Raw genomic sequence first — 23543 nt, 5'->3', positions numbered from 1 at the left:
AAGAAACTCCCTAAAAAAGCACAAGAACAAATCTGCAAACACACACCCTTAGAACCCCGACCAGGGGTATTCTATCTGCTACCCAAGATCCATAAACCTGGAAATCCTGGATGCCCCATCATCTCAGGCATTGGCACCCTGATAGCAGGATTGTCTGGCTACGTAGATTCCTCCTCAGGGCCTATGCTACCAGCACTCCCAGCTATCTTCGAGACACTACTGACTTCCTGAGGAAACTACAATCCATCAGTGATCTTCTTGAAAATAACATCCTGGCCACTATGGATGTAGAAGCCCTCTACACCAACATTCCACACAAAGATGGACTACAAGCCGTCAGGAACAGTATCCCCAATAATGTCACGGCAAACCTGGTGGCTAAACTTTGTGACTTTGTCCTTACCCATAACTATTTCACATTTGGGGACAATGTATATCTTCAAATCAGTGGCACCGCTATGGGTACCCGCATGGCCCCACAGTATGCCAACATTTTTATGGCTGACTTAGAACAACGCTTTCTCAGCTCTCGTCCCCTAATGCCCCTACTCTGCTTGTGCCAAACTGATGACATCTTCATCATCTGGACCCATGGAAAAGAAGCCCTTGAGGAAATCCACCATGATTTCAACCATTTCCATCCCACCATCAACCTCAGCCTGGACCAGTCCACACAAGAGATCCACTTCCTGGATACTACGGTGCTAATAAGCGATGGTCACATAAACACCACCCTATACCGGAAACCTACTGACTGCTACGCTTACCTACATGCCTCCAGCTTTCATCCAGACCACACTACACGATCCATTGTCTACAGCCAAGCTCTACGATACAACTGCATTTGTTCCAACCCCTCAGACAGAGACAAACACCTATAAGATCTCTATCAAGCATTCTTACAACTACAATACCCACCTACTGAAGTGAAGAAACAGATTGACAGAGCCAGAAGAGTACCCAGAAGTTACCTACTACAGGACAGGCCCAACAAAGAAAGTAACAGACGCCACTAGCAGTCACCTTCAGCCACCAAATAAACCTCTCCAATGCATCATCAAAGATCTACAACCTATCCTGAAGGATGACCTATCATTCTCACAGATCTTGGGAGACAGGCTAGTCCTTGCTTACAGACAGACCCCCAACCCGAAGCAAATACTCATCAGCAACCACACACCACACAACAAAACCATTAACTCAGGAACCTATCCTTGCAACAAAGCCCATTGCCAACTGTGTCCACATATCTATTCAGGGGGCACAATCACATCAGCCACATGATCAGAGGCTCATTCACCTGCACATCTACCAATGAGATATATGCCATCATGTGCCAGCAATGCCCCTCTGCCATGTACATTGGCCAAACTGGACAGTCTCTATGTAAAAGAATGAATGGACACAAATCAGATGTCAAGAATTATAACATTCAAAAACCAGTCAGAGAACACTTCAATCTCTCTGGTCACTCGATTACAGACCTAAAAGTGGCAATTCTTCAACAAAAAAACAAAAACAGACTCCAACGAGAGACTGCTGAATTGGAATTAATTTGCAAACTGGATACAATTAACTTAGGCTTGAACAGAGACTGGGAGTGGATGGGTCATTACACAAAGTAAACCTATTTCCCCATGTTTATTCCCCCCCACTGTTCCTCAGATATTCTTGTCAACTGCTGGAAATGGCCCACCTTGATTATCACTACAAAAGGTCCCCCTCCTCCGCCCCCGTTCTCCTGCTGGTAATAGCTCGCCTTCCCTGATCACTCTTGTTACAGTGTGTATGTTAACACCCATTGTTTCATGTTCTCTGTGTAGATAAATCTCCCCACTGTATTTTCCACTGAATGCATCTGATGAAGTGAGCTGTAGCTCACGAAAGCTTATGCTCAAATAAATTTGTTAGTCTCTAAGGTGCCGCAAGTACTCCTTTTCTAGTCATGAGTGGTGCTTTAAGCACTTACATTTTGTGTGGACAGCTATATTTCCAAATTTAGTTGTCAGAGTCAGCTTGCAACTTATACCAGCAAAGCTGTGCTTTAATTTGTGCAACTTATTCCAAGCCAAGTGAAACAAGCCATATTGGTAAAAGCACTCTTTAGCTGCTGTAACTGCATCTACACTAGGAGGTTTTTGTCAGTACAGTTATGTAGATCAGGGGTCACACCTTTTCACAACTGTCACCAATATAACTATGCAGTTAGAAGTCTGGAGTGTAGCCTTAGACTGCAACCATCTTGGAGCAGTGAATGTGTCTTTGCCTGTTTCTCTTTAAAGCACTTAGCACACTTTGTGCTGGTCGGAAACAGCTCAGCTCAAAGGTTGCTTTGCTCACCTGGGAACACAATGAGTCTTTGTAAGGTGGTCACAACTGTCCCTCCATCCTTCTGGGACGGAGGCCATGGCCCCTCACTACAAGTCCTCTGGAAGGGCACAGTTTAGAGGGGGAATTAACACCAGGGTCTCTGCCACTCGGCAGGATAGCATAGTCAGGAGGCTCTGGCCTGTAGTCAGGAGAGAGCAATAACGAGTCTATTAGCCCAGGCCTTCAGACAGCACAGGGCAGCAAAGTCATGAGGTCTGGCCTGTATTCAGGACAGAGAAATAATGAGTCTATAAGCCCAGGCCTCAAACAGGATGGGGCAGGAAACAGTCGGGGGTTCTGGTTCTAGCGGACCACCAACAAACGTAAGCCTCTTGGCCCATGGTGGGGAGACAGCCACCCCAGGGCTGGGATGGCAAAGGTAGCGGGACGTGGGGCCACCCGACTCCACCGCATCCCAACCCAGGGCCCTAACCTGGCGGAGTGGTCTGCCACTGGGTCAATGGGGGAAATCCAGCCTCAATACGCTAGCCAGCTGTCAGTCAGCAACACAGCCAAACTATATTTGACTCTCCTGGACTACTTTCTACACTCCTGTTGGGGGGGGTACCTGGGTCCCTGGGTCATCGTTTGTCTCATGGGGATAAATGGATAAGCGCAGCCCCAGCAACTGTTTGCTGTCTTCAGTGACTGGCAGCTCTGGAAGTCCTTCCAGATCTCAGGCACTGAGTTACTCCTCACGTTGCTGTCAGGTCCGAGCTCCAGCAGTGGGTGAGAGATATCTTTCTCCTCTGGCGGCTCCTCTCCTATTGAGCTGGAGGGCCTGTCTTTTATACTTCCACTTCCTGTCCCGTCCTCTGCTTCTGGTGGGGCGGGCATGGGTGTCTCAGCTCTGCCCACCGGGGGTATTCGCAGCTGTCCCTTCATCCATCGGGGAGGGAGGCCAGGCCCCCTCACTACAGTCTGCCAATGTGCAAATTTCCATTGTTTGTGCTAGCGATAGGAAAATGGGAATTAGTCTGAGCTTCTCTGAGAGTTGAAAGCGTTCATTTAACTTCCCCCTTACCTCTGTTTGCACACACCATGGAAATATCAGGATGGCAGAAAAAGACTTGTCAGTATCTCTAACCTGGCTGAAATTGAGAAGTACTGGAAGTCTCACAAGAAATCCTGTTCTTGTGAGTTTTCTAGCCCAACTGTAAACCAAGGATTTAGATACCACAAGCTGCCACCAGTGCAGGCTTTAACAAACTTGTCTCAGGTGAGAATGGTCGATCTCGTCACAACCTTTCAGGATCTTAAAGGCTGGTTGTGTGGGCAGCGGGGTGCGGGGGGCAGGGGCGGGAATAAGAATTACAAAGATATCTGTGCAGGATTGGGAGTTGTCATCTGTTAATCCTCAGTAGAGAAATTGGGGAAGAACCTTCCTGAGGTTTCTAGAGTGAGAAAGAACAGGCTTAGTGTCCTCTCGCTCATCATGGTGGGGGCAGAGAAACCTATTAGGAGACAAAGGATTATTATTAGTATTTACTTTTGTATTACCTTAGAGGTTAGGAGCCCTACTCATACCTGTGAGGTTTCCATTTCTTTAGGGAAGCACATAGAAGCCTGAACTCCAACTTTGAGGTTGAGTGACAATAGGCTTTGAGTATTTTCTCTCTTTTTTTAATAAATAAATTTTTTTGGTTACTAGCTAGCATTAAAAAGGGGTTTTATTACTGAGTTAGAGTAACCAATGAGTTTGAAAAATTTCATTGCTACCATATTAGGCACCAAAAGGCTATATGTAGATGCTGGGTGTAGTGCAGTTTTTCTACATCATGTAATGCTTAAATGTTATTGGGCATCAGATCTGAAAAAAAAAATCATAAAATGACAAAAAGGGACACAACTTGTATAAAGTATCAGAGGGGTAGCCATGTTAGTCTGGATCTGTAAAAGCATCAAAGAGTCTTGTGGCACCTTATAGACTAACATATGTATTGGAGCATAAGCTTTCATGGGTGAATACATTCATCCGACGAAGGGGGTATTCACCCATGAAAGCTTATGCTCCAGTATGTCTGTTAGTCTATAAGGTGCCACAGGACTCTTTGCATCTTGTATAAAGAGTTTCATTTTGACCAAAATTGGCAGAAAGCTACTAAAAACAATTGATAATGCAACTATGTACTCAAAATAGTACAGTTTTGGAAAGTTTGGGAACTGTTTAGCTCCTGATGATATAGTCTACGCATTTGCCTCTGCCTTTTTGTCTTTGGTTAAAGCAAAAGTCTGTAATCATGTGACAGTGTGAGCTTGTAGATTATCAGTGTCATTATTTGTAGAATGCACTGATATGAGAAAAGTTTTTCTGTCTGCTATTTTTATGAAGTTATGCAGATAATAAGACCTTTACCCCTAGTTATAAAATAGTTTTGATGTTTAAAATGCTCTGGCAGATGTCACAAACAGTCCCCAGTCACACCAACAGTTCATGGACACTTACGTTACCCAAGGCAAAATCTGTTCAGATAAATTTCTGTTCTGGGAGAACTATGTGACAGATTTCTCCCAACTACTGATGGATTATGTAGCAGCAAAGAGAGATGATAATTTGTGGAGCTTGAGACATTTGCAAAGACGATTCCCCTTGACTTCCAGTGTGGTCATGTGAATTATGCTAGATGGGGTTGTGTAAACATAGCAGAAGCCAGACTTCTGGAGGAGAAGCCAGTTATATATCATGCCCTTTTTGATAGCCAGGGAGCAGTATGCTAGACTACCAGACCCTTCAGTGATGTATGGCATGACATGGCCAAAAAACAGTCTCTCACCAGGGACTGTGGGAAGCATCAGCATCTTTTCACAAAAGATAAGGCTCTGACCAACTGTTACCTAACTGCACATTTTAAGGTAGCTGTAACAGCTATAAGAAAACAAATGTGTGGAATGCAGCCTTCAGCAACTCTCCACAAAGAAGCAACCACAAAATGCATGGCTGCACATGAAACTACTGTCCAAGATATTCTAAATTTCACTGAAAGAATGACAGATCCTTTTAGCACTGAACTTGGGACAAACCCAGACAACAGACAGCTATTTGTGAACATTGCAATGTCTACTGTGCCTCCCCTAAAATTGCAGAAAGTTTGTATATGATAAGAAAGGATGGTACACAAGAAATGAAGCAGTTTGTAACCAGTTGACTGCCAAGAGGTGAGGTAGACTTCTCTGATCCCATAAAAAAGGCATACTCTCAAATCATCTGGTAATCTCAACAAAACAAAAGCAGCAGCAGACTCCACAAGCAATAACTATTGATTCTCAAAAAGAATAGGAATACTTGTGGCACCTTAGAGACTAACAAATTCAACAAGTTGACAGGTATTGCCCGGTGCAGAGATGTTGATATCGAGGGTTGATGAAGTATGAGCTGGCATCTGTCCACCTTTCCTTCTTCAACTTGGATGGATCTCTAAGAAAGACCAAAAAGAGCAACACCCTGTCTTGGCTGGAGAAAAAAAATCTGTCAATGGGCTGTCAAAAAAATCTGTCAATGCTACCAGCATCACTGAGCCAGCATTAATCATTACTGACCTCATGATGCTTCTGCAGATAGTATACACTAATACTGGGGAGTTGTCTGAGCAACTGTTGAATAATATCCTTGGACTAAAATGTCAATACATTGCTGTTGTTAGTGACAATTATGCAAATAAAGAATCAATCAAATCTGGTGAGAGAGCTTGCAGGGGGAATGTCCAAATGCAAGAAGTTCAGAACCTCACTGTGTTAACACCATTACCAAAGCAATGCTTAAATATGATATCAAATTCTAAGAATAAAACAAACATGGTAAACTTTCTCTAAAGTGACTGTATCATGAAGGGCGAACAGAGATTGTCACCTAGTTATGAAGTGTACCTTGCTGGTGAATTCATGACTTCTCATGAGCAATGAAAGTAGTGCCGGGCAATCATTCTGCAGTCCTAGATTAGAAGCAGATCATGAAGAAGCAAATTTAAAGATGTTCTGGCATGTTGCTCATGAAAAAAAAAAGCATTCGCAGTAAACAGGATGCTAAAGTGGAAGTTGAACTCAGGTGTTGCATCTATGTGCCGAAGATATTGCTCTATTCATGGGGATAGATAAATTTGATGTCAAAACTAGCATTGGCCAAAAGAAGAGATTCACTCCCATGCATAGAGTGGGTATGGAGCTGGGAACAGACATATGCCAAACATTCATGCTGTCAGTGGATCTGACTACCTCAGGTTTCAGTGGCATAGGAAAAAAGAGATACCTGAAGACAGCACCCAGAGCTCATATAGGGATTGAAACATTTTGCGAGCAGGACATCTCAAATAGAAGAAGTGACAGAGGCAGTCTGTGTCTCACTGGTATCTTTATTGTACTGTGGTAAGAAGTAAGTATCTCTGGATAATGTGCACTATGAGTTGTTTGCTAAGAAGAACAAAGCAAGAGAAAAACTGCCACCAACAATGGACTCCTTTAGGCAGCACCTGTAATGTGCAAATTATCAGACATACGCATGGAATCATGCAACAGTTCGGTATCTTCAAGTGTTCGCTGTCAACAATGGGTGGGTGATAGATAGCAAGGGATAGCTTGTTCCGAACATGATGGTGCTGCTACCCCTCTTGTTCCAGAAGCCATCCTGACCTTTGACCCTAACCATGCACCTGTGACAGTGATGAGTGTAGCAAGAGAGTGTTGAACACATCAGACACAGATTCTGAGGGGGAATAGAATCATAGAATATCAGGGTTGGAAGGGACCTCAGGAGGTCATCTGGTCCATCCCCCTGCTCAAAGCAGAACCAATCCCCAACTAAATCATCCCAGCCAGGGCTTTGTCAAGCCTGACCTTAAAAACCTTTAAGAAAGGAGATTCCACCAACTCCCTAGGTAACCCATTCCAAAGCTTCACCACGCTCCTAGTGAAAAAGTTTTTCCTAAGTCACCACACTTAGAGCTCAGCAATCCCAGTTTCTTTGAGCCAACCACTGTTCTTCCTGTGGAAGCATGCAGGGAAATACTATCGCAGGCTACAGTGCTTAATTTTTGCCGGGGCTTGTGGGCAACCCCGGCACCTCTTGGCTTGGCAGTCATCCCCCTAGGGGGACTGCGAGGAGCAACAAGAGGTCAATTTCCTCACAGTGGCGCAGGAGGGGGGTGGAGGGTGAAGGTACTTTCCGGCTGCCTAGCAATGTTTCATTTTTGCTAGGGCTGAGCCCCAGAACCTCTTGACTTGGCAGGTCATCCTCTGCACCCTCCTCGGGGGCTGTGAGTGGGGAGAGGAGCAATGACAGCAGGCACTCCGGGACTCAAGGTCATTTTCCCCAGGTGGGAGCAGCAGGAGGGTGCACAGATTAGGGGTGAAAAGGGGTGTGCACAGGTGAGGGGCACAGGAGAGGGATGGAAGTGCTTTCCAGTTGCCCAGCCTGTGATTACTTTGAGTTAGAGAAGAAGGCCGCTGTTTCTGCAAAGTAAGTTTGTATGGATTCCTGACTTACTTTGCAGAAGCAGCTGCCTCCATCTCCAGCTGACCTGATGTGGCAATGAAGTCGGCAGAGGTTTCCTAAATTGCTTGACTGCGTGAACTGAGGCGATAGAAGCACTGCCTGTCTTGATCTATCACCTCTCCTTTCTCTTCATTGGGGGTGGGAGGGAAGGGAATATAGGCTCTGGAAGGCAGGGAAGTAGCCTCATAGGCTATGAGCTGAAGAAATGTTTCAATTATCTGCAAATTACTGTGACTATATTTGTGAGTAAATATAGCTTGAAAGGGTGTTGCATTAGACATTGGATAGCTCATAGTTATATCTAGGGGTTACATAAGAGTACATGGTTATACTTTGTTATTCACATGATATATTCATACAAGACATTCTACAGCCCTTACATAATGTAATGACTCTTAGAAGTAGCTTACATGTATTGTCATTGTATTCAGTGATAGTAACAAGATTATTACAGTTGTACCACATGTGCTTTAGACTTGTGTCTTCAGCAAAGCAGATCTCAAAATTATATGTTTTATAATTAGGGGGATAGGGATTTTATTATGTGTATAACTTTGTAAAAATAGTAGACAGAAATACTTCTGAAATCAATCCATTCTACCAATAATGACAGATATTTTGATGTATTACATGATACAAACAAGCTCACATGGTCATGTGACTTTTGATTTAACCAAAGGCAAAAAAGTAGAGGCAAATGCATAGAATTTATCAGCTGGCGCTAAATAGTTCCCAAACTTTTCAAAACAGTACATAGTTGGATTATCAATTGTATTTAATAGCTTTCTGCCATTTTTGGTCAAAATGAAACTCTTTCTACAAATTGTGGCCCGTTTTGTGATTTTATGATATTTTTCAGATTGGATGCCCGATAACATTTAAGCATTACATGATATAGAAAAACTGCACCACTTCCAGCATCTACATCCACCCGGATGTTGAACACAGTGCCTAACATTGATAACAATGACATTTTTCTAGCTGATGAGTTACTTCTTAGTGCCCAGAATGAGTCCGGTCTGGTAGACTAACATGGTTGTTTACCTGGTATATCAGTTCTAAGTGCCTTTCTGTAACATGCAACAGTGGAGAGGCAGGAGAAGGTCATTTTTTCCAGAATTATATTTTTCCCCCAGTGAGAATTAATTTTCAGGCAATGTAGTGTCACTTCAAAGTTTCATTTCTTTGTGCCTGCTTACAACCTATGACAATCCCAGTTTTGAGCTTAGTGTATATCAAGTGTAAATGTGTGCATGTGTGTGTGTAATGTGCCAGCTTTTCTAGAGACTTTTTTCTGGCTATTCTCCAGGAAATTAGGTGTCACCAAATTGAAGGAAGTCAAATTTCTTCACCTCTCTGAAGACAGTGTCACAATAGTGTGGGCCCTAATTTTGACCTTCAGCCTGCTGAAATTCAGTGTTTTTAACTGAATTAGTGGGTGTGAACACAGATGGCTTCGAAAGTACATGCACAGAGTTTTCAGGAACTCCTGTGAAGTGAAATCCAAGTCTCATACAGCTACTGCTACTCTATTTTTGCTTATAATTAGGTTTGAAAAGTGACATAACTATATTTCTTGAAAATAACTTCTTAAAGCTGAATCACTGCTAGCATCCCTGTAAAAGCCAAACCAGCAGGCAGTATGCATGAGCCGGGGAAAACAATAACCAAGGAAGCTGACTTCAGTTTCAAGCTTCTATGGAGTTTCTATAAGCAATGGGAAAAAATAGATTAAAAATTATGAAAGCTACCTTGACAGCCCTTTTCAATTATTTACTGGGCAGAGATGATAATGGATGAAGAAAATGTATTGTATCTACAGCAGTTTGTGCCAGGGCTTTGTGGCACACAATAAAAAAAGAGAGATGGACTGTTAAGAAATTAAGGTAAAAATGTAAATATCTTCTTTAAAACAAATGATACTTACTCTGTGTTTATTGTATTGGGTAGAATAATAGCATGCAGAGTGAGGATTTAGCTATATGATGCTCAATAAGGTTAATGGAAGCAACATAACCAAATCCTCATACATCATATTGATAATTTCCCCTGTATGTCCGAATGTTTAGGACTTCAGGGAATCTTGGTCCAGGAAATGACAATGCCATTTATTTCTAGATGTTAAAACAAAAGTTGTATTTAATGAGACTGTCTGTTTTTGGCTCTACTTTAAGACAAGGGAACCGTTTATGCTCTCAGCCGGGCTATTTAGACATTGTGATTTGAATAATGACTTCTACCTCTTAAGTATTTCCAATCTCAAAAAGAAAAAGGGAAGGTTAAAAAAATCAAACTTCCTGTGTACACTGGGGCTAAAAGCATGTTGCCTCATCTCATTTTAACCTGGGTTTAAAACTCAGCAAGCGTCCTCAAGGTAAACATAATTTAGCCCCCTCTCTCTCTCTTCTCACCCATGCAATGTGAAAGGGCCAAAGTGTGTTTTTAAGGTGAGTTGAGAAATAGTGTTCTGTCTTTTCCCAGTCTATACCAGTTGTTGTGGGTAGGAGGACTGGACGCTGAACTAAATTGAAGCTTGAAGAGTTTGAAACAGCTTTTAAAAATTACAAAGGCTGCAATGCAGCAACAATTGAAGGTAACATCAGACATTTGCATGGGAGAAGATAAAAATAGACAGAAATCAGCACATACTCACACTTGTTGCTGGCCTGAAGAAACAGAAACAGAAGCAGCAGGGAGTAAACGTGGTTTCAGGGAGTCCTATATTCTGTGTGTGAGGCCAAATCTGAATTACCTCACAGGGGCCTATATGGCTTGTTGTACATCTGTTACCTCATATGTGGCAGCTCATATGTGGCAGAGCCTCAATGGGTCCAGAGCAGCTCCAGCCTCATCAAGAGTATGTGAGTGGGACACTACAGATAGTATACAGAATCTATATTGTGGCTGTTAGTGGGTTTATTTGGTGGGTTTAATCCCAACATCCCCTAATGTTCAGCCACACTGGCTATATTACACCATATCACTCTCTGCAATATAAAACTCCTTTCTGTGCTTTCAATCCACATTTTCCTCCCAAATTCAGGAGTACTTTAGCCAGTTGAGGAAAATGTCCTGATAAGCCTCTGAAAGGGTCATTGCAATCTCTGGATTCTATGAGTGATTTCTGGATGACACCAAGGTATATGTTTGTTTCTGTGCATAGCTCCTGTCACAGTTCAGGGCAACTGCACCTGTACTTCCCTGTCTTGGTCCCTAAAGGGCACAGACTCTAGGCTTCTGGCTCTGTGGCCATCAATGCATCTCTCTTCCTCCTGCGTGGGGTTTTTCCAGACTGCACAACTCCCTATCTATACTGTGATGCTCCCAGCAAGCATACTGCTTTGCTTTCTCTTTGAAAGCTATGAACAACATAACTGACAGCAGTGATGAGCTACCACAACAGCTCTTTAAAAGCAAGCACATTTATTCTTAAGGAGAAAGGATTACAGAAAAAACATATTAAAAACAAGAAAAGAACCTATGCACGTGCTAATAAACTTACCAGAGATCATCCCCAGCTGCAAGAAGGACTATGGTAGGAGTGCGTCCTTCCAACTCCAACAAGGGGTTTTTTGTGGTTATGTCAGAGGTTGACTGTGTGATCCGGGCAGGCAGTACCGCCTAATGCCTAATGGCGAGTGTCCCAAGGCTGCTTCACTTAGTGACTACAGTTCAGGGAGCACTGGGGTTGAGTGGGGTAGAAGAACCCAGGCCCACCCGATTCCACTGGATTCTGAGCCAGGACCCTTCAAAACAATAGCCCCTGTGTTGGGCCTAGAACCTGGTGCCTTTATGCATGTTCCCTGGGTCACTTCCTACCCTCTGCATCATCATGCGTTGTACTGGGGGTCCTTCCTGTGTTCCTCTCTGGAGCCTCTTCTGGTAGCGACAGCGAGTTGTTACCCTCGGCTCTCACAGATGAAGGCCCTCCTGTGGCTTGGCTATGAGGTTTGGTCCTGGTGGTTTGGAACCCTGGTGGCTTCCTGACAAGAGTCTGCTGAACCCAACTGCTCTCCTCCTCAGTCAGCCCAGACTGAACTGAGCTGCTCCCTTTTGAATGCTGCCACCACTGGGATCCTGCCCAGCAGAGGTAAGGCGGCTTCCTGTGTCCAGAGTAGCTCCTTAACTCTCGCCTTACTATGCGGGGTTCATACACCCCATCACAGGTTACAAATTCATAACAGAATTAGTTCAGAACCAGCGCCCCCATTAATAGTTCAGTCTTTCCTTTATACTCCATGGAAAGTTGAGCTTCAGATTTCAGGAACAGGTAATCAGCAGATAATGGTCCTTCCCTCACGGCATAACTTCAAAAGGCTGGGTTTGCATTCACCTAGATTAGTAAGCTTTACTAAATTTGTGGTTATTTAAATTGTTTGCAAATTCCTCCCCCCCCATACACTTATTCTTCTCAAACAGGCTCTTGATTCGAGAAGGACATTGTCACCAGCTAAAATAAAGTGCAATATATCTTTAGCAATTCACCAGTTTTCCAAGACTTCTAATAATTTTTTTTCACCTCAGTAAATATCTTTTTATTTGTATTGTAGTATAACCAGGAGAGGCCCCAACCAAGAGCAGTGCTCAAATGGAGACAGCTCCTGCCCCAAAGAGCTTACAATCAAAATAGACAAGGTGGACAAAGGATCTATCAGGAGAAAGAAATATAACGTTAAACCAGAAAATTGGAAATTGAGGCACAGAGAGAACGGGCCAGATTTGCACAAAGTGCTCCATACGCAGAGTTGAGACCACAATGGAAACTGCTGAGTGCTGAGCATAGGAAAATCTGGGCACTTCACTTAGGTTCATAAATGAATCTTGCTGGGTATGGAGTTCTTTATAAAAAAAAACTGGCTTTAGGTCACACAGGAAGTCTATGGCTGAACCAGGGAGTGAATCAAAATATCTTGCCTTCACCCCAGGACCAAACTTCTCTCTGTAAAAGCCTTTCAGCAAAGGACTTCTTGTCTCCTTTTACTGAAGGCCTTTCTTTAACCTTTGCTGAAAAAGGCACTTCAGGACTCCCTTTGGAGTGTATTACTGCCTCTTAAAACATTGCCTTTGGAGGTTGGGCTCTCATCTTTCAGAACAGAGGGATTCTTTGGTCCCTAGAATCTAAGAGAACAAGAGAATGGGCTTTGAAAGCTGTCTCAACTCCATTACTTGGGAACTTTTATATACCTACCAAAAAGTACAACTAGGAGTGCTATTTAAAAGAGATGTGTTTCTCATAACTAAGAAGGTCAAGATTGTACATCATTTTTTAGTACATGCTATCACTGAAGACCTATGAGTTTCCCAAAGTCACATGTCAAAGGAGAAAAGGACAGTTTTTCAAAACTCTATTATATTAGTAGTAATAGAAAACAGCCAGATGGTGTAGTCATCAATAAACTAAAAATATCCCTGGTGCATAGTCAAAAGCAAAGTAGCATGAAAATTAAAGGAAAAAAATTGCGCTTGCCAATAGTGTCCTGAAAAAACCCTGTTAATATATACTCATTCTATACTTGCTGAAAGGTCAAAAAAGGACTGTGTGTGGATAAAGAGTGTTCCATTTATGAAAGCTTTCTAAAAAAGGCTTTATTGGAAAGAGTGGTTTTATGAGTGAAAAATCAATGAGGAAGAGTAATACATTACCTGACTGACTATAGTATTGTATTCTTATACAACTGGACTGGAATAGATGAGTTATAGAGTGCTACAGCCTTAAAATCCCACCTGCCCTACAGTGTGAAATCCACTGAATGACTCTGCGTTTCTCTTAATAAAAAAAAACGTTTTTTGCCAAACAAGTGACATTTTAAGGCTCTATGACTGCGTACAACAGGCCTGATTTTCCACTGCCCTGCAGCTCATGCAGCCACATATATATATACACCTTTATACACATACACATTTATACATTTGCACAGGTAAAAATGACTTCACAAAGGTGCAGTGGCAAATCAGGCCTGTTAATATCTGTATGGATGTCTTTTTAATCACCAGTGACCAATGCTAAATCAGGCACATGGAAGTAGTTCCCAGCATCACTACTGCTGATCTACTTTTATGTATTGATATGAATCTCTTGGTGTCAGGCTTTCTGTCACAGTAAAACAACTGGCTAGCTAATGGAAAGACAAACGAGTAAGTACAATGCCAAACTCTCCTATGTCACAGCTAATCTACTGGAACTACAATTTCAAAAGTTTCCTGTAGGAATTTATGAACACATAATCAACAGGTAAGATCTATCTAGAAATGACAGATATACCTTTGGATGACTTTTTGCAAGAGAAGTTGCTGCCAGCCAGAAAGTGAGATAATCTCTTATGTGATTGGCCTTGCTGCTAGCTTACATCAATAAAACCAAGTCAGATCCTAGAATCCCTTATAAAGCAGAAAATAAAAAAAATAAATACAGTATCTTCACCAGCCAGAAAGATGCCATGGAGACTGTCTAGGCGCAAGAGAGAATCAAAACAATCCTTTTTTCCACTTTGCCTAACTCTAATTACAAAAACAGAATTTTCTAGCAAATTTTAACAAAGAAACAAAAGTTCATTTTTGAAAAAAATATTTTTTTCATCAGACATTCTTGAGGCATATACCAGAAAACAAGTGGTCTTATTTAAAACACTACTAACCAAGGAATTTGGAGACCTTAATTTTTCAGATGACATTAACCCAAACTTCTGCTTTTCTCCATGCAATGAGAATTCAACATGCACATAGTATAAAAGAAAGAGTATGTATTCACAGTGTGTGTGTATGTCTGGGGCACAAAACAGTTCTTATGAGTATAGTGCACCTCCTCAGCAATAAAAAGGGGAAAACAAAACATAGCAGCAGTTAATACTTAACAGCTCAAAGACAGGTAGAGTAAATAGTTGCTTGTCTCAACCAGATTTAAAGAGCCAGCCCCCCAGAAAGGCATGCTGGGGGAAAATGTTCATATATGAGGGTAACCATAGTTACTAGGGACTAGACAATCACAAAGAAAGGGGCTTCTGGGAAAGAGGCTGGTTTTCTAGGCTCTAGAGGTGCAATTAAAGACCGGTAAGTCTAAGGTCAGTACCGGGCAAATTAGTTGAAACAATAGTAAAGAATAAAATTGTCAGACACATAGAAGAACTTAAACTGTTACGCAAAAGTCAACATGGTTTCTGTAAAGGGAGATCATGTCTTACTAATCTATTAGAGTTCTTTGAGGGAGTCAACAAACATGTGGACATGGGGGATCCAGTGAACGTAGTGTTCTTAGATTTCCAGAAAGCCTTTGACAAGGTCCCCACCAAAGCCTCTTACGTAAATTAAGTTGTCATACGATAAGAGGGAAGATCCTGTCATGGACTGAGAACTGGTTAAAAGACAGGGAAAAAAGGGTAGAAATAAATGGTAAATTTTCAGAATGGAGAGGGGTCACTAGTGGTGTTCCCCAAGGGTCAGTCCTAGGACCAATCCTATTCAACTTATTCATACATGATCTGGAAAAAGGGGTAAACAGTGAGGTGGCAAAGTTTGCAGATGATACTAAACTGCTCAAGATAGTTAAGACCAAAGCAGACTGTGAAGAACTTCAAAAAGATCTCACAAAACTAAGTGATTGGGCAACAAAATGTCAAATGAAATTTAATGTGGATAAATGTAAAGTAATGCACATTGGAAAAACTAACCCCAATTATACATACAATATGATGGGGGCTAATTTAGCTACAACTAATCAGGAGAAAGATCTTGGAGTCATCGTGGATAGTTCTCTGAAGATGACACGCAGTGTGCAGTGGCAGTCAAAAAAGCAAACGGGATGTTAGGAATCATTAAAAAAGGGATAGAGAATAAGACGGAGAATATCTTATTGCCCTTATATAAATCCATCGTATGCCCACATCTTGAATACTGCATACAGATGTGGTCCCCTCATCTAAAAAAAGATATACTGGCATTGGAAAAGGTTCAGAAAAGGGCAACTAAAATGATTAGGGGTTTGGAATGGGTCCCATATGAGGAGAGATTAAAGAGGCTAGGACTTTTCATCTTGGAAAAGAGGAGACTAAGGGGGGATATGATAAAGGTATATAAAATCATGAGTGGTGTGGAGAAAGTGAATAAGGAAAAGTTATTTACTTATTCCCATAATATAAAAACTAGGAGTCACCAAATGAAATGAATGGGTAGCAGGTTTAAAACAAATAAAAGGAAGTTCTTCTTCACTCAGCGCACAGTCAACCTGTGGAACTCCTTGCCTGAGGAGGTTGTGAAGGCTAGGACTATAACAGGGTTTAAAAGAGAATAGAATAAATTCATGGAGGTTAAGTCCATTAATGGCTATTAGCCAGGATGGGTAAAGGATGGTGTCCCTAGCCTCTGTTTGTTAGAGGATGGAGATGGATGGCAGGAGAGAGATCACTTGATCATTACCTCTTAGGTTCACTCCCTCTGGGGTACCTGCAGGGCTGGATTACCCAACAGGCAGACTAAGCATGTGCTTAGGGCACCAGCAAAGCAAGGGGCACCAAAAAAATGAGATTTTTTTTTAAAAATTTTGATACTTGATATTTCAGAAAAAAGCATCAAAGTAGTCAGATGAAAAGAATAAAAAAATCCTCAGAGAACAACGTGTCAGGACAGACTTGATTCACTTTCTCTATTGTGTATGGAAGCAGACATGCTTTGTCGAGTCAGCTTTGATGAACTTATCCAGAATTTTGCAATCAGAAAATCTAGAAAGAAGCTATTTTAATTTCAGCATACATGTAAATTTGGTGTCATTTCGAAAAATAAAATTTTATTTTACAGTATAGTATTGTTTTTATTTTGAATTACATATGGGGGGGCACCATAATCTTTTCAGTGCTTAGTGCCTCTAAAGGTCTTAATCTGGCCCTGGGCACCTGGCATTGGTCACTGTCGGTAGACAGGATACTGGGCTGGATGGACCTTTGGTCTGATCTAGTAAGGCCATTCTTATGTAGTTTAAATCCCATCACTACAACACAGTTATGTTATTAATCACATGATAAATATGGGAAAATTACAACCTAGACAGACCAAATATTATTCACTCACAAATGACATTGAAATCCTTAGAGACATTGTTTTGACTCAGATTGTGATCTCAGTTACACTGAATTCAATGGACTTGCTCTGGATTTTCAGTGATATAACTCATATCAGAATCTGGCCTAAATCCATTTAATCCAATCACTTTCCCCCAAGAGTTACTCACTTTCTAGCTGTGCTCTCATACAGTTATTCAGTTCTGGAATCATTTCAATGTGAGCAGGTTTGGGTCTATAAACCCTATCTCTGACAGTGTGGCACACCCCTGAAGCCAGAGGAAAGATGCATTATTTTAATTATGTTGTCTTTAAAACTCTTTTTCTCTCGTGTAAAGGAAATAATGTTCAGGGTAATGGAGTACTATGTACTTGCAGAAGAAGATTTTTACAGTTATCAAACCCCCTTTACTTCACTTTGGCATTTAATGACCAGAAAAGTAGTTTTTTGCTTAAAAACATCTTCCTCCATTAATACACTCCTTTAACTGCTCATGCCATCAGTCACTGAAAGAATGAAGGAAATAATTAATGTTTTTTGTACACTTAAGGAAGCAGAAGGGGGCAAAATTATTGATGGTTTCTTTTTTAAAAAACTACCTCCTGTGAAAAGTGATGTATTTTAAACATGGTGTGATTGGAAAACCAAATACTTTTTAAATTTCTGTGCTGGCAATAACTTGGGACTGGAAGGGGCCTCCTGGGTCATCAAATCCATGATATTATGATAATCCTGTCATAATACTCCCATTCATAAACTCATCAACCTCCATCTTAAAACTAGTTAAGTTGTTTGCCCTCACTAACCCTGTTGGAAGGCTGTTCCAGAACTTCATTGATGTGTCATGTCCTTTTTCCAATAGGCCAGATGGTAACACTTACTCATGCTGGATACTTTACACCAGGATTAGTCCCATGAAGTCAATGGAGCAACTTGTGGAATAACAAACTCCAGAAGTAGCCGCATTACAGGTATGACAGTCTGACTCTTCTGGAATAGAACTTGCAGCAGGGCTAACGTTCAAGTGGTTGACTTTCACTGTAAGAGCCAGGAAATTTTATTTTGGAAACACCCAAGTAATTTAGGAGCTGAAATGCCATGTTCAAAAGTGATTTAGGCACTTAGGGTCTGATTTATAAAAGTATGTAGGTGGCTAAAGATGCAGAAAGGCACTTAGTAGGATTTTCAAAAGCTCCTAGGCGACTATTTCCCATTATTTTTGTTGTATTTTGTTTTGTTGCATTTTAAGAGATGTTTTTGTTATTGCAGAATCTAACAAATTTTTCTGGATGACTATGACTGCAGAAGAACAAAAATAGTTCTAAACAACATGAAAAGTGAATGCATACTAACAATTTTTTTGACCTAATTAATTATGGAGATTGAGGTAGCTGTGCTTTCTGTTTTCAGCATTTTTTCTTCACCTCATAGTTTGCTTTGAAGTCCTGCCACCTATTGGTTAATCAGTGCAATAATTTTATATGATGTATTGTTTTCCTGCAATGCCGGAGAAGGAAAACTACTAACCAAAAAAAATTACACCTCCGTTACAAAAATTCTACAGCTTCAGAATTCCCTGAATGCTGAAAAGTCTTTAAAAAAACAACAACAAACAATTAAGAGATCCAGCCTCTTTCCATCCCAATTGCCTTATAATATATCATCCCTTACTGTCACCCCACACGACTTAGGCTGCCCACAAAACTGTGACTTTTTCTTCTAAAATGTCCAAATATACACACAAATATCAAAATACCAAATTCCTGGGAAATTATAAAATCTCATTTACTAGTCAAAGGATCCATTGACTTCAGCATTATTTACTATTAAAATGTACATATGTTTATTGCTACAAAATAAAGTTATATATACAAACATGCACATGCTGTATTTACTTACTTAAATCCTCAACAACATATGATCAACTCATTTCGTAATAGCAAACAGATCTATCATCCTATTTTGATTCATAAACATATTCTTCTCCACTACCAACACCTCATAGTATGAGAAAATGTTCAGAACTCTGACATAGCTTAATGTATCCTGGCAATATATACTTTTCAAAAGCTTTTTTAGATCTTTAAGAAACAGTAGATAACATCAACAATATACTTCCAACAATATATTTCTACCATAAAAGACTACAAGAGGTGAAGTTAATGCTGTGTGGACAATGTAAGACAAGTGGGGTGATAGTAAGTGATGAACAATGATATGGCGGTCGGAAAGTGACTGGGACCCTGTACATTTCTGGACTTTGCAATGTTAGGGTTTTAGAATCTTTATAATGAAAAGTAATATTTTTATGGGGGATGTTATTCAGACTCAACTGAAATTCATTTTTAACCTTAACTTTGTTTAACAAAGATTTTTGTTTTGTGGTTATTTTACTTGTATGTGTCACTATTAAGTTTTTGTTGGTTATATTTGTCATTATCGATGTCAACGCACCCCTTAGCATCCCTAACATCTTCTGGGCTGAACGAACTAACAACTGGTTCTATGTCTATATATACGTGTCTGTTCTTTTCTGCTAACAATTGGCGCTCTCTCTGTCCCCTGCCTGCTTGGCCAGAATAAAAGCAGCAGTGTCATATTGGCATTTACTAAGAAAGCATGTGCAGAGGAAGCAATGATCATCTTACAGTAGCTGCAGATCAGGCTATACAACAGTGTCATTGTCAACACAACTTACACTGACACCGCTAGCAAGTTGTGTTGTGATTATTCACACAAAAAGGTCTATAAAGAGAAGACAAATATTTTAACAAAGGTTTGAAAAAAATATCACCAGCAAGTAACTTCCAATCTGTTAACAGTTCAAGGAAATACAAAGAAAATGAAACTGCTTAATTCAGAAGCCTTGGTGTCTTCTGTTCATTATTTTGTATGCCCAAAAAGAATTCACGAAAGAGCACTCAACACGCTGACAGTATGACAAGGGCCAATTTGTGGATAACTTGTCAACAGCTTGAATGAAACTCTAGAAATCCATAACAGGTGCTCAACAGCTATAATCAAGTGACAGATGGATTAGATATATGAAACCACAACAAACTGCCTGAATTGGAGAGGGAATGAGGGTGAGTGTGGGGGGAGGTTCATTAACTATGGAAGAGAGCAAAAATACATGAATTATTAAAGAAGCTGCAGGAGCCAATTTATGTGTATGCTTCCTGCTCATCTTCAACATGACTGGGAAGAGGCTCTACCATGCCAGCTGCACACGTGCAGAAAACTACACACAACAGCAGCAGTTTCATATTTTAACTCTAGGCAGGGCAAGCACCAGAGGTTGGCATATGCTTTTACCAAAAGCCCTGTTTTATTTCAGTACCTGTATAGAAAGTGATTCAGCAATTTACTTAAGTACATGCCTAACTGTAAGTCCCATTGAAGTCAGCAAGGCTATCCCTGTTCTGAGAATTAGGCCCATGCTTATGCCCAGGTGCCTATCTGTATCTTTAGGGGCCCGCTGCCTAAATACCTTTGTAAATCTGACCCTTAGGAACTTTAGAAAATATTACCCAAGATCTATTAGAAACCTCAGCCGGTCTCCCAGCTAAAACAAAGTATTCTTTTGTGTTTGAGGTATTCTGGGGTTAATTGTACTATTGGGTGAGGTTTCCACCATATCCATTTGTGGGACCTCTTCAGTAAAATACATTTCACTATCAGAAAATCTCGCCTCGGATATTTAACCTAAACTTCCCTTTTCTCACTTTCCTCCTTTGCATCATACAGTGTAACAACACAAGCTCAGATTTGCAGTCATGCTATCAAGACACAGTGCTCTTCAGTAGTTTCCTTTCTGGAGAAGGAAACAGGAGCCTGACAAGTGTAAGAGGTATGCAGTGTTATAGCTATCTTGGCCCCAGTATATTAGAGAGACAAGGTGGGTGATCATTATTGTACCAACCTCTGTTGATGAGAGAGAGACAAGCTTTCAAGCTTACACAGATCTCTTCTTCAGACCTGAAAATATTACCTCATCCATCTTGTCTCACTTAGTGTAATGTTGGTTTGTTTTTTAAAGTGACCTAGCAATTGTTCCTGAGGATGGGCAGTGTGATCTCTTTCATGGGAGTGGATTCTGTGAAGTTTTGAGTCCTGCTTGATCAATGAATAAAAGGCACTGGCTGACTGGTTATTTGAGTGAAAAATAAAGGCTTGTGACTGCTAAACAATATTTCCATGACTTTTGCTTTCTTTACCATAATCATGTGATTTTCCTACTGTAAAACAAACTACCATTTACAAAATTTCAGTTTGACCTATGCTATTTCCTTGTCATGTAGTCCCCAATTTCTGCTGGATCAGAAATCCATGTGATCATAAAATACAGCAGTATTAAAAGAATACAATGGGTTTTGAACTCAGGCCTCACACTTTGGCTTCCTACACAGAGGTATTACTAATAAGCCAAACAGCTTACTCCAATAATTCTGCTAGACGGATCATAAAGAATTATCTTAAGCTTATTCCAGAAGAGGGCAATGATTCTCATACACACAAGTCCGTGTAGCTTTACATGTCTTATTATCTGTTAACACAAAATGACTGAGCTCCTTATAGATACAGGAATAAATAATAATAATGTCTAGTCTGTTCATCTCTTTGTTTATTAAGTATACACAAATTTCTGTACCCCCTTCCAACACACAACTTTTTTTGTGGATGAGTCTTAGAACTGTTAGGATGCTTATGACTAATGTCCTGTGCATGATGGAAACCAGGAGACATAAGGTCCACTGTTAATGAGTGAGGGCAGTGTATGCAATGCAAAAGGAGGATTGATCTATCTATCTATATAGAGACTTTTATGGCCCTTATCTGAGTATCTACTTAATGGCACATAAAAGCTGTTGGACTTTTAAAGTTTAATTAATATCTTTCTTCTGTCAGGAACCCAGTTACTTCTATGGATAGAAAATAGTTTCCCTAGGATTTTACAGTGTATTAGGATTTATTTGGGTATAAGTATAATCCTTCATGCGTAATTCAGGAAGACGTATTTATCACTAATTCCTGCTACATGCTACTACTTCTGAATTACTTGGGGCTAGATTGTCCCCTTTGGAGCCATGAATGGAATGTAGGTGTACTCAAGGAAAAAAAGTTACATTTTAGAAATAAATGAGTCCTACATTACTGAGTATCTCTTTCTAAATTTATTGTAGCTAATTGACACCGCCCCGAAATGTACAACTTGTTTACCTGTACATTTTCTTTGGAGATCATGAACACCTTGTGATATCAAAATGAAGGGTCAAAACTGATTCTTCGTTTCAACTCTAGGGATAATTACTGTATTTCACATACGGAATGATCCTCAGCTTCTAATAATTAAGATAATCAAGTCTGACAGTGCATAGGTACAGAATGAGTAAATTATACACAGGTGAAATACACTCCTATGCAGAGGGCCAGCAAGTGTCTGTGCATCACGTAAGTTCCACTCAAGTCCTGAAAATCCCATAAGTGGGATTTCAGTGGTGGATAGATTTTGTATTAGCCCATCGGCGAGTCATAGACCTTATGCTGGCAGAGGAGAGATTTTACCATACAGAGCAGTGACCCGGAGGATGAAAGAAATTAAGAAGAGAAAACTAGTACACATCATAAGATCATTAGGTCAGGGAGCATCACATTGTTAAATGCTAATAGAATGGCTAGTACAATGAGACCCCAAGTCCTGACTGGAGCCTGGAGAACCTCCCATCAAACAAGTAAATAATTATAATAATGTGGCTCTTTAAAATAGTTTGCTAACAGCATCAGCCTGAGATAGACCAGTAATGTGGAGTGAACACTGAGAGTTTATTAAAAGAAAACCACAGAGAATGATTTCATGTTGTAACCTATTGAAGAATTTGGGAGCCCAGGATGGCACTTTTACAAGCTTAATTGTTTCTCCCATTGAATTAATGAAGTTTTTCAGCCTGGCAAACTTGAAATTAAAAAAAAAAATCTGTTCACTGTGTGAGTTTCCCAAACTTGTTATGTTTTTTTTTTTATTTTGGCCTAGAAACCCATTTCATGGATATTAGCCTTGGATCTGGCAGGGCTGCCCCATTCCAGATAAAGTAAAAAGCATATGCTGATTGCATGCTTTTGTGACTATGCCTCCTTTGTAATGCACACTGTAATTATCACCATGTAGAGAATTTTTGCCGGTGCATGCCACAGCTGCTTGTGGGTGAAACAGCAACTATACGTGAGTACACAGATGTTCATCTATTTAACCACTTCTTTGCAATGCAGGCCTGAGATAATTGCTTGGATGTCAGTGCTCTTCAAACATCTAATTCAGTGCTGAGTCTTCAGGAAACCAATCAACCTTTGGATTAGCTCATTTTATTAAATAAAAACAAAACCAGTGAATTGATCTGGTGCAGTTGTGACCAACTAGGAGAGATTGTCAACTCAGTCTTAAACCTGTAAGGAGATTATGTTTTGAACATTTCTCATCTCCTCCTAACCTTTCCTGGGAACGTCAGTAACATCAACAGTCTTCAGAAGAATAGATACAGAAGGAAGGTGATGGGATACACTTTATTAGAACAACATAACTATTATTGGTTTCAGAGTAGCAGCCATGTGAGTCTGTATCCGCAAAAAGAAAAGGAGGACTTGT

At 40.6% G+C, this 23543-nt stretch overlaps 1 long non-coding RNA gene across 12 annotated transcripts in view; it reads left to right on the top strand.

Moving 5' to 3' along the window:
• Positions 1-21088, top strand: part of LOC119851156 — an 87828-nt gene extending 66740 nt beyond the window's left edge. For 11 of the 12 annotated variants that reach the window (XR_005291165.2, XR_006278846.1, XR_005291162.2 and 8 more), the window contains 2 exons: positions 17766-17874; positions 20651-21088. This is a non-coding gene — a long non-coding RNA (uncharacterized LOC119851156). The remainder of the gene's footprint in view (positions 1-17765; positions 17875-20650) is intronic. The other variant, XR_006278847.1, reaches the window with a different exon arrangement.
• The last annotated feature ends 2455 nt before the right edge of the window (positions 21089-23543 follow it).

This window comes from Dermochelys coriacea, chromosome 2, assembly GCF_009764565.3.
Source record: "Dermochelys coriacea isolate rDerCor1 chromosome 2, rDerCor1.pri.v4, whole genome shotgun sequence".
Lineage (NCBI taxonomy): Eukaryota > Metazoa > Chordata > Testudines > Dermochelyidae > Dermochelys > Dermochelys coriacea.
Note: the sequence above shows the minus strand (reverse complement) of the source record. Positions and strands in the feature narration are given on the sequence as shown.